The sequence below is a fragment of the Cnephaeus nilssonii genome (genome assembly GCF_951640355.1).
Source record: "Cnephaeus nilssonii genome assembly, chromosome: X".
NCBI classification, from domain to species: Eukaryota; Metazoa; Chordata; class Mammalia; order Chiroptera; family Vespertilionidae; genus Cnephaeus; species Cnephaeus nilssonii.
The window spans coordinates 21,082,842-21,094,938 of record NC_137071.1 but is presented as its reverse complement, the minus strand read 5'-3'; the positions used below and the strand labels follow the sequence as shown (position 1 = coordinate 21,094,938).

General features: G+C 39.0%; 1 pseudogene across 1 annotated transcript; it reads right to left on the bottom strand.

The window, feature by feature from the left end:
- Positions 1-297: 297 nt before the first annotated feature.
- LOC307095827 (prefoldin subunit 1-like) lies at positions 298-659 on the bottom strand (annotated as a pseudogene). Its single transcript has one exon. The product of its transcript is annotated as a prefoldin subunit 1-like (transcript).
- Positions 660-12,097: the final 11,438 nt, after the last annotated feature.

The window sequence follows — 12,097 nt, the reverse complement described above, 5'->3', positions numbered from 1 at the left end:
CGATGCCTTTTATTGGTCTGACCAGCATGAGTAGTAGAGGATGTGGGCAGAGCTCCACTATCTGTCCTGGCTCCCATCTTCCCTCTCCTGGGAGTTCATGACTCACCCCAAGGGGAGAGGAGTATTTTTGGGTATGGGTAGCAGGCATAGCCAGGATAAAAAAATACAGGGTTTAGATTTGAAAGAGGCTCAGGGTGATGTAGAAAACATCAGGTTACCAGACCATCCAGATAAAACATCCATCATGTTAAAGCAAGAGTGGGAGGGGTCAGAAGGAAAAGCCTTCCTAGAAGCTTCTTATTGTGTCCTTTGTGTCATCAGCATCTCCTGGATGTTGCCCTTAGCTTTCTTCACACTGAACTCCAGGTAGAATTTTTTTCTGTTCCAATTCTTTAATTTCTTCTGCTACTTTCTGTTTCTCTAACAGCTTATTATGAATTAACACCTTGGAATGAAGAATAAACATTCTTCCTACACCTTCATACATGTTACTTACATCTATCAAAGTCATAATCTCTGTATCTTTAAAATATTCATGCTTTCATTCTGTTTAGCTGTTCAAGCTGCATCTCTGCAAGCTTTACCTTCTGTTGTGTGTCAATAACTTTGGCTTGGAGCTCTGTGAAGGCCTTCAACTTCACATCCATGGGCACTGCCATCTTGGCTCACTTTCTGTCCCTGTCTATCAGAAATGTATTTTAAATGTAAAATGGAACCTGCCCTGAAGGTAAAGAAAGTTTGCATGCATTAAGGCTCATTCTAATACAACTACAATTAATTAATTAGTAATTAATTAGCTAACATTATAATGATAATTTAAGTCTATAAAATTTGATTCAAAGTATACTATCATTTCAACCAAATTGTTTTAAAGTTTATTTCATTTATTTAATTCAATTGAAATAAATTAAAGTGGCATATTTCTAACAATACATGAAAAATTACTAGCTCCCTATAAAAGATGGTCTTGGTGCCCTCCCCTCTATTCTGGGAAATCACCTTTCCCATATATGGCATAACTTCTTACTATAATTTGCGTTTTTGCCTCAGGTTTTCCATTTGATTTTGGCTTAGCTGAAAGTGTCCCAGAGATAAGATACTTGGGAATTGCTCGTAATGAATTACAGATGAGAGGTGATGTAAAATACCCCATATTTCTGGTCATTCAGGTGAAACAAGTTATTCTTCTAGAGGTCCCAAATTATATTGAGCCTCAGTTTATCAGAGTGACAACATGCTAATCACCTTACACTATACTGGTTTTATTCTATTATCACTTGCTCTTACCCACATTTTTTACTATGCTTTTTGTGATCACCTCTAAAATAAATTATTTGCACTTGAATCCCTTTCTTGGGGCCTACATCTGGGGAAACCCAACCCAAAAGAATATTTTATAAATGGTTTCGTTTCTATTTTTTTTATCCTTTTCATCAGAGAAGTGTATTTGGGAAGAATGTAGGGGCAACTATCAAAAGCTACATTGGTTTGGGAATTAAAGAAACTTAGATGTGAGACATTAAATTTACCACATTGTGATTTTATAGTAGTCATTACCATATTGGGCTTTTATATTTTCATATGAAAAATTAAAGCATTAGATTACATACGGTTAAAGAAAATAAAGAAATTAATAGGAAACATAAAAAACTACCATCACACCATGTGCAGTAGTTGACAGTGGTCAGGGAGAAAAGTCACAGAAAATATATGACTACTATGATATATCTCCACTCTACCCCTTCACCCTCACTCCTGCTGTTGTGGTCATTGCTACTTACATCAATCATGGTAAAACAAAACATCAGTGTAGCCCTAGCTGGTTTGGCTCAGTAGATGGAGTGTCAACCTGTGGACTGACGGGTCCCGGGTTCGATTCCGGTCAAGGGCACATGCCCAGGTTGTGGGCTCAATCCTCAGTGGGGGGTGTGCAGGAGGCAGCCAATCAATGATTCTCTCATCATTGATGTTTCTGTCTCTCTCCCTCTCCTTTCCTCTCTGAAATCAATAAAAATATATTTTAAAAAATCAGTGTAGGAAAAGGTATAGAATTTATAAAGGAAAAAATGTTATAGTATTATCAGCACATGGTATCTGTTGTGCCATCCCAATTGTCATGTCCTTCTTTGTTCATGCCTGACTTAGAGAAAAGCTTTCACTGAAATTTTAAAAGCAAGAAGTAATATAGCTTCTATTACTGTCTTACATGACTATTTTCATGTCTCCATACAATATCATGAGAGCTGCTGGAGTGGCTCCCGATGCTGCCACGTACAGTATTGAACAACTTTTTATTCCATACAGGGTTTAAACTGATCTCTCACCCATTCATCAAAAGTCAGATTTTGATAGAGAGAAAGGGTTGAAAGATTTCTTATTATCAGAGTGCAGGTCTCACTTTCTTATAAATTTTGTCTTCCCTATAATTCATATCAATTCTGTATACAATGATGTTAGTAAAGATGATAATGATGAAGGTGATAATGATGATGGTTCCTCATAATTTATAACTATAATAGCAGATAGTGTTGTGATGACTATGTATGGTACCAGGTGGGTACTGGCACTATCAGGGGGAACACTTAGTGAGACATGTGATTGTCTGGTCACTGTGCTATACACCTGAAACCAATAAAAACTAATATTGAAGATAAACTGTAATTGAAAAGTAAAAAATGAAAAATCAAAAATAAAGAATTAAACATTTGTTTACCTAGACTTATCAAAGCAATGCTATTTACTGAAACTACTGTGACAATCATTAGGCAATGCAGGTATGAAGTCAAAAGCAAGTAATGTTAAATTAAAAACACGACTTGCTTTTATTCATTGGAAAAAGGGGTAGCTATAGATGTTTTAGATATTGTTTTAAGCTAACTTTTTATTACTAATATCCTAATATATAAAAACCCAGGGTCCGTAACATCCAAAACGACCAAAGGCTCGACTGACCAGAAGTCAGTGCTGGGTTGCCGTGGCAACCCATCACTGACTGCCGCCGCTGTGGGTGCCCAGACCCAGCACTGACTGCTGAGGGGGCTGCGGATCAGGCCTGAAGAGAGGCCTGGAGAGAGAAGCAAGGTCTGATCCATAGCCTCTGTGGCAGCTGTTGATCAGAACTTGCCTGTCTCTTTCGCTCCGGTCCTGGGCAGCAGCCGTGCCTCTCTTTCTCTCGGGCTTCCATTGGGGCTGCTGATCATCCCCGCCTCTCTGATCTGGCCCATTGATAGGCCCGGAGATGCTGACTGGCATAGAAACCCACCAATCAGAACCAAATCTGGGTGAACTGTGAGGAGCCAATGGCTGACTAGGAGGCGGAGCTTTTGACACTGACTGGCATAGAAACCGACTGATCAGAACCTAATCTGGGTGAACTGTGAAGGCAGAACCTAAGGTGGGGGCTGAGGAAGAGTTTTAAGGGCAACAGCTGTTTGGTGTAAGCTGTGAGAAAGTGATTCAATTTTTTAATGACTGGTTTGGCAGTATAGTGCATATGGCTGGCTATCAGTCCAGATATAGGGATTATGTATTTTTGTCTGCCAAGAGCATCTCCTCCTGATGAAAAAGGCTTCCCTCCCCATTTAAGTAATCCTATCCTATATAATCTATCTATACTACTAAAAATATAAAAGGGTAATATGGTAATTATGCCGGGTTGACCGGCCATCTTCTGGATGTCTGACTTCCTTCCAGACAAAGCCATGGTGGTGGGGGCCAAGGCAGAGGCCGGCAGTTGGGGGCAAGATCAGGCCGGCAGGGAGGGCAGTTGAGAGTGAGATCAGGCCAGCAGGGGAGGGCAGTTGGGGGCAACCAGGCCAGCAGGGAAGAGCATTTAGGTGTGAGATCAGGCCAGCAGGGGAGGGCCATTGGGGGTGAGATCAGGCAAGCAAGGGAGGGAAGTTGGGGGCAAGATCAGGCCGGCAGGGGAGAGCAGTTAGGGGTGATCAGGAAGGCATGCATAGTGGTTAGGGGTGATCAGGCAGGCAGGCAGAGGAGTTAGGGGCAATCAAGCAGGCAGGCAGGTGAGTGGTTAGGAGCTAGCAGTCACGGATTTTTAGATGGCCTAAATTGGAAGTCAGACATCCCCCAAGGGGTTCCCAATTGGAAAGGGTGCAGGCTGGGCTGAGGGAACCCCCCCCACCCCATGCACAAATTTCATGCACCGGGTCACTAGTCTTATTTATATAAGAGTAAATTGATGAAAGTCCGGGCAACTATAAGAAAGTTCCTGAAAAAGCATCACTACAGCACCGTGACCAGGTTTCTAAATGTGAGAAATGTTTTCTTCTGAGAATGTGAAGGATGCCAGAATACATAGAAATGAGAAAAATCTATAATGGACACTGGATTGCATTGTCAATATAGAATTCACTTGAATTCTTAGAATATTTTGAGTTTTCCATGGAAGTTTACTAGTCTTTCATAGATTTACTTCTATGAAAGTAGCCCAATGTTTAAGTAAATCAAAGGTAGGTGTTTTTTTTTCCACTTTTACAAAAGATTGTGTATGTTTGTATGGGTATGTGAACATGTATGTAGCTTTGATTTTTGTAGCAATTAAAATTTTTTTGATTAGATGACTATCTTTGAGACCTTCCCCCTGAATTAAAAAGAAAAGTCACTGTTGAAACTCACATTGAAAATCTAAAATGTCATACATATTTTGAGTGTCATATAAGCCTGCTTTGCACACTTCTGACTGAAGTTCTGTCTGAAGTTATGCAAAATTGATAGTTAGTTGAAGCCAGCATAAGGAAAGTGTCTTATTGTCACAATTGATACCAGGTTGGCTTCTTTATCCAAAATAGTTATTAAAGAGAAAGAATGTGTGTGTGTGTGTGTGTGTGTGTGTGTGTGTGTATGTGTGTGTGTGTGTGTGTGTGTGTGTGTCCATGTGTTTTCATACCATCCTGGAGTCATGTACCATATGGGATTTTTCATAGTCTATATAGTTCACACAGGATATATTTTACTGTACCCTTTTGAATTATCAGTGACACTGACATCAGTAGTGGTTGTTTTATGTCATCTTATTCTCATTTCTTTCCTTGTCATCTATTTCCAAATATTCTGGTCTAGTTCTTAGTGCTTGTCTTAGAACTACTGGAAAGTTTCAAACAAGAATAACTTTAATCATGAAATTACACAGGACAAAGTTGATAGATCATCTCTTTCTTGAGAATTATGCCTTGCCTTTGAATCCAGGTACAGTTAATTAAAACCTATGCAATATTTTTATTTTCAGAAATAAAAAATAATAATGTCTAGGTTTGATCTGATTTATATAAACTCAAAAGGTCTTCTAAGAGAAGTATTTGTACCTGAACCACATACATACATATCTCAAGAAGAGCATTTCATCTTTTTTAGTTAGAGTTTACGTTAACAATCTCTAGGCCTTTAAATATATTGTTATGGGGGAGGATTTGGTTTTCCAAGTAGGTGTTTTTCAGTCTCTGGTAGTTAATTGGGCATTCTCATTCCCTTGGTTACCTCTTGTTCTCACAGATGAAAGCAGAGTATTTTTTCATTGTTTATAGCTAGGCAAAAGCTGATTACATAGTCATTTATGGATAACTAACATGAAAATAATATAGCATTGTTTTTAATTATTTTTAAATTTTCATTCTGTGTATAGGAAAAAGTAATTTGCAAAAGTTAGCACATTATCAAACAGGTGGTGAATATCTCTATAGAAAACATAATTTGACTCAATAAAGGGACATGTTTTTTTCAAAATCTTTTGATAATATTTCCAAAACTCTTCTAGTCAAAGAAATTGAGGGAGTTTGTAGAAAATAAACATCCATTCATGTAGTGTATTAGGCATAATAATGGCCACCCAAAGATATTCACATCCTAATTCTTGGAATCTATGAATATGTTACTTACATGGCTTTAGTTGAGGGTCTTCAGGACCACCCTCAGATTTAATGATTAACTAGGACTCAGATAATTCATAAAAGCTGTTATAATCCTGGTTACAGATTATTAAAGAGTCCAGGAGATATCAGGTGCTAGGTTCCATTTGTGCTCTCCCAGTAGAGTCATAAGACAACATTGAACTCTCCCAACAATGATGTGTGATAATACACACACTGAATTGCCAATAAGAGTTTAACCAAGTCTTGGATTCTTTACTTTATTGAGGTTGGTAATGTAGTCATGGAGCATTCATGTGGCTAACCCTAGTAAATAAGTCCCCAGCCTCTCCCTAAGTAAAATGAATACAGTGTGACCCAAGGGCCACACTATAAATCACATTGCTAGCATAAATTATATGGTGGCCCAAGACCTGAGGTAAACAAGGCAGTTGTATCAGTGAAGATATTTCCAGGGTTCAGAGGTTATCTTCCAGAAACCAGTCAAGAGCAAGTACTTTTTTTGGAATGTGCAGAGTTTGGACAACCCTCAAAGTTTATACAGAATACTAGTAGACATGCCTGCTGAGTTCATCTTTTATTGCATAATGGCAAGGGGGACTTTGTAGATGTGATTAAGTTAAGGACCTTGAAATGAAGAGATTATCCTAGATTATCTGGATAAGACCAATACAATAACAAAGATATTTAAAAGAGTTAGAGAAAGAGAAATGAGAATGAAAACCAGTGTCAGAGCAATATGATGTAGATTGGAAGATGCCATGCTCCTGGCTGGCTTTGAAGTTGGAGAAAAGTGGCCCATAAACCAAAGAAATGCAAGCAGTCTCTAGAAGCTGGAAAAACAATGAAATTGATTCTCTTCTAGAGCCTCTAGAAATAACAAAGGCCTGGTGACACTTTAATTTTAGCCCAGTCTGACCTTTAGAACTATAGGAAAGTCACTAAGTTCATAATAATTTAGATAAGCAACAGGAAAATAACAGGGAGGAATATAAATATTACATATATGAAAATATATACATGTGTATAATTGACATGTGTATTTATATACATATGTATATCTTTGGGTAATAGATTTGTTACCTCCAAAGGTGCTCCCATAAGACTTTCAGCTGATTTTTCATAAAAATCTCTACAGGCCAGAAGGGAATGGCATGACATTTTCAGGTTAATGAAAAGCAAGGATCTGAAACCAAGATGACTATATTCAGCAAGGCTATCATTCAAGACAGATGGTGAAATAAAGAACTTCCCAGACAAAAAAAGGCTAAAGGAGTTTATCACCACTAAACTAGCACTGCAATAAATGCTGAAGGGATTACTGTAATGAGTAGAGATAGATAGATAGATAGATAGATAGATAGATAGACAGACAGACAGACATTGGCATAAAGAATTAAAATGGCAATAAATAAGTACCTATCAATAATAACCTAAAATGTAAATGGATTAAATGCTCCATTCAAAAGATATAGGGTAGACTGAATGGATATGAAAACATGATTCAAATATATGCTGTTTACAAGAGACCCACCTCAGAACAAAAGATTCACACAGGATGAGAGTGAAAGGACGAACATTTTTTTTTTCCATGCAAATGGAAATGGAACAAAAAGCTGGGATAGCAATACTTATATCTGATAAAATGGACTTCAAAAAGTAGGCCATCACAGAGATAATAAAGGTCACTACATAATACTAAAGGAAACAATTCAACAAGAGGATATAACCCTGGTAAACATATATTCACCCAATATAGGAGTACCTAAATATATAAAATAACTCCAAAGGGCTTTAAGGGAGAGACTGACAACAATACAGTCATAGTAGGGGATTTTAATACTCCGCTGACTTCACTGGATATATCTTCCAGATAAAAAATTAACAAGGTGTCTCTAAATGACACACTGGATCAGATGGATGTAATGGCAGTTATAGAACAATAGAAGCCCGGTGCACGAAATTCGTGTACGGACAGGGGTTGTCCCTCAGCACAGCCTGTACCCTCTCCAATCTGGTACCCGGATCGGGCCTAAACGGGCAGTCGGACATCCCTCTCACAATCCAGGACTGCTGGCTCCCAACTGCTTGCCTGCCTGCCTTCCTGATTGCCCCTAACCGCTTCTGCCTGCCAGCCTGATCACCCCCTAACCACTCGCTGCCAGCCTGGTTGATCCTTAACTGCTCCCCTGCCAGCCTTTTTGCTCCCAACTTCCCTCCTCTGCCAGCCTGGTCACCCCTAACTGCCCTCTCCTGCAGGGTTGATCACCTCCAACTGACCTCCCTTGCAAGCCTGGTCCCTCTCAACTGCCCTCCCTTGCAGGCCGGGTGACTCCCAACTGCCCTCTCCTGCTGGCCATCTTGTAGTGGCCATCTTGTGTCCACATGGGGGAAGGATTTTTGACCACATGGGGGCAGCCATATAGTGTGTTGGAGTGATGGTCAATCTGCATATTACTTTTTTATTAGATAGGATAGAGGCCTGGTGCAGGAGTGGGGGCCAGCTGGTTTGCCCTGAAGGGTGTCCCAGATCAGGGTGGGGGTTCCCTTGGGGCGTGGGGCGGCCTGAGCGAGGGGCCTGTGGTGGTTTGCAGGCCAGCCACGCCCCCTGGGAACCCAAGTAGAGGCCCTGGTATCTGGAATTTATTTTCCTTCTACAATTGAAACTTGTAGCCTGGAGCAGAGCCAAGCCTGCAGCTCCCTCCGCAGCCGGCAGCCATTTCTGTGGCAGTTAATTCACCTTCTATAATTGAAACTTTGTGGCCTTAAGGGGAGGCTGGGCCCAGCCAGGGTGTGCGGAAAGCTTTGCTTCCCCTGTTGCCGCCGGCAACCCTGGCTTGCTCTCTCAAGCTCCATTCTGCTGCCATTTCTGTTTGAATTTGTTCACCTTCTATATTTGAAACTTTGTAGCTTGAGTGGAGGCTTAGGCCTGGCAAGGGCAGGCGGAAAGCTTGGCTTCCTCTGTTACCTAGGAAACCTTGCTCTCTGTGGCTGTAGCCATCTTGGTTGGGTTAATTTGCATACTTTCTCTCATTGGCTTGTGGGTGTGTCGATGGTACGGTCAATTTGCATATTTCCTTTTTATTAGGTAGGATTTCATTTTACATTCTTCTCAGATACATATAGGTCATTCACAAAAATAAACCACATGTTAGTACACAGAACAAGTCTCTACAAGTTCAAGAAGATTGAAATCATATCAAGCATCTTCTCAGATCACAATGGAATTAAATTACAAATTAACTAGAGTGAAAACACTCAAAAACATTCAAATACATAGAGGCTAAATAGCATGTTATAGTAAACAATTAGAAACCCAGGGCACGAATTCGGTGCACCAGTGGGGTCTCTCAGCCTGGCCTGCGAGATCAGGCCAAACAGGTTCTCCAATATGCCCTGAGAGGTCCCAAATTGTGAGAGGGTGTAGGCCAGGCCAAGGGACCCCACTGGTGCACGATCGAAGCCAGGGAGGGATGTGGCAGATTGGCCAGTTGGGGAGGGACCACGGGAGGGCTCCAGGGCGTGTCTGTCACATCTCGCTCAGTACCGATCGGCCAGACCCCAGCAGCAAGCTAACCTACCAGTGGAAACATCTGCCCCCTGGTGGTCAGTGCACATGATAGAGACTGGTCGACCAGCTGTCGATCTGCCCCTGGTGGTCAGTGCACATCATAGTGACTGGTCAACTGGTTGACTGTATGCAACCTTGGTGGTCAGTGCACACATCATAGCGAGCAGTTGAGCGGCCTTAGCATATCATTAGCATATTATGCATTGTTTGGTTGAATGGATGACCAGATACTTAGCATATTAGGCTTTTATTATATAGGATGAATGGGATGAGATCAAGAAAGAAATAAAAAATTCTCTAAAAACAAATGAAAATGAACACACTACAACCCCAAATCTCTGGAGCACAGCAAAAGCAGTATTGAGAGAGAAGTTCATAGCATTATAGGCCTACCTCAAACATAAGAAAACTTAATAATTAAACTATACCTACAACTTAAAAAATTAGAAAGAGAATAACAAGAAGAGCCCAGAGTAAGTAGAAGGAAGGAAATAATAAAGATTAAAGCAGAAATAAGTGACATAGAGACTAAAAAACAATACAAAAGATCAGTGAAACCAAGAGCTGGTTCTTTGAAAAGCTAAACAAGATTGATGAATCTTTAGCCAGACTTATCAAGAAACAAAGGGAGAGGAACCAAATAAATAAAATCAGAAATGAAAGCATTGAAGTAACAACTGACACCACAGAAATACAAAGGATTGTAAGTAAATACTATGAGCAATTATATGCCAACAAGCCAAACAATGTACATGAAATGGACAAGTTCCTAGAAAAAAACAATCTTTCAAAACACTGAATCAGGAAGAATCAGAAAACCTGAATAGGCCAATAACAACTGACAAAATTGAAGCAGTGATTAAAAAAACACACACAAAAAAACAAAAAAACAAACAAAGAAAACTCCCAGCAAACAAAAGCCCTTATTCAGATGACTTTACAGGGAAGTTTTACTAAAGCAAACTTTTCAAAATGCTCATCTTACTACTTGCACATCTTACCTTTATACAACAAAAACACTCTCAGACACTCATGTGCACACATGTGCACACAGATCTATAACACACCACATTCAGATATCTTCCTCCAATAACAGCTCACAAATTTTTGAGTAGAATACATTGGTTTTGGTTTAGAATTATGAAATTCATGGTAAACATCATCAAGGCAGATGGATATCTAGGTTTTTCATTTCATTGATGAACAGGTTTTAGTATACAAAGTGACAGTTGCTATGAAAATCTGAATTTCATACTTATTTAAAAATAAATTGCCTATAGTCCATTTGCAAGCTCCACATTTCAGAAATTCAGCTTTGTATTTGTAGTGTTTATTACATTCCTTTGCATTTTTCTTATATCTACTTTGCTTAATAAGAAGACACTGAAGTTTTAAGTAGTTCTGTATGTGACTGAATTAATAATATAGTTCTTCAGTTGATAACAAATATGCTCTTGGAATTATCTTTTTCCATATTCTACTTACTTGGTAGATTGAGAAGTTTGTAATTATTTTGCTTAAAATGTTGGTACACCTTAACTAACAGTATTTCTTAACCTTAGTGCTTGACAAAGCCTGGATATTACCGTCACAGTGTACAATTTAGCCCAATGGTTGATCTCTGCTCAGATCATTCAAAAAGAGTAATTAATAAATATACACAAGTCTATCATTTCATTTTCAGCACAAATACTATAACTGAAAGGGATGGAAAGCATTAACAATTTATTTGCAACTTAAAACAATGTTGTGCTTTATAAAAAGCATAAATTCAAGAAGTACACTGATGGAATGCTTATACAGACAATTACATTTTTCACAGGTTCCATACTTATACATTCTCTGACTTGTTAAAATTTATTTTTAAACCCAATATCAATATTCATGGAACTTTCATTGTCATGTGTGCGTATGCACAAAGTAGCAAAAAAATTGAGCTGTCCAGCATGCACACTCCTAGCTGAGGTCAAATAAGATGACACTCTATCTTCTGTTTCACCTCTCATGCTGTATACATGTCCTTTACATAGTCTATGTAATGCCATATTTGGCACAGTTTTTGTGATTTTGCTCTTGATTTTGCTGTTTAAAATGGCCTCCAAGCCTGGTGATGAACTGCTGTCTGGTCTTCCTAAGTACAAGGCTGTGATGTGACTTACAGAGAAAACATGTTAGAAAAGCTTTGTTCAGGCATGGGTTATAGTGCCGATGGCTGTGAACTCAGTGTTAATGAATCAACATTTATTAAATAAGGTGTCCATAAGCAGAAACATACATAAATCAAGATTATGTACTGATCGATTCACAAAAATGTTGTGACTAGATGCTTGTAGGAACCTAACACTGTATTTCCTCTATGATAAATTCTTCAGTAGTCACTGATTCAGTGTTCACATTGACTTTATAGAACACAAATACTGCAAATAACAAGAAATGACTATATGGTTGTCATTCTTCCTTCCAAGCCACTGGCACATTGTAGAGTCCACACTTCCAAAAGCTGAAAATACAGTAGCATTCAGATTTCCCAGGTTCATTATTTAGCTGTATTTGAGTTTCTAAGAAGTTAATGAAGTTATACATCAGTTAAGCCCCCAGGTATATATTATTTATTATTTTATTCCATTATATAGAAATTGTATGA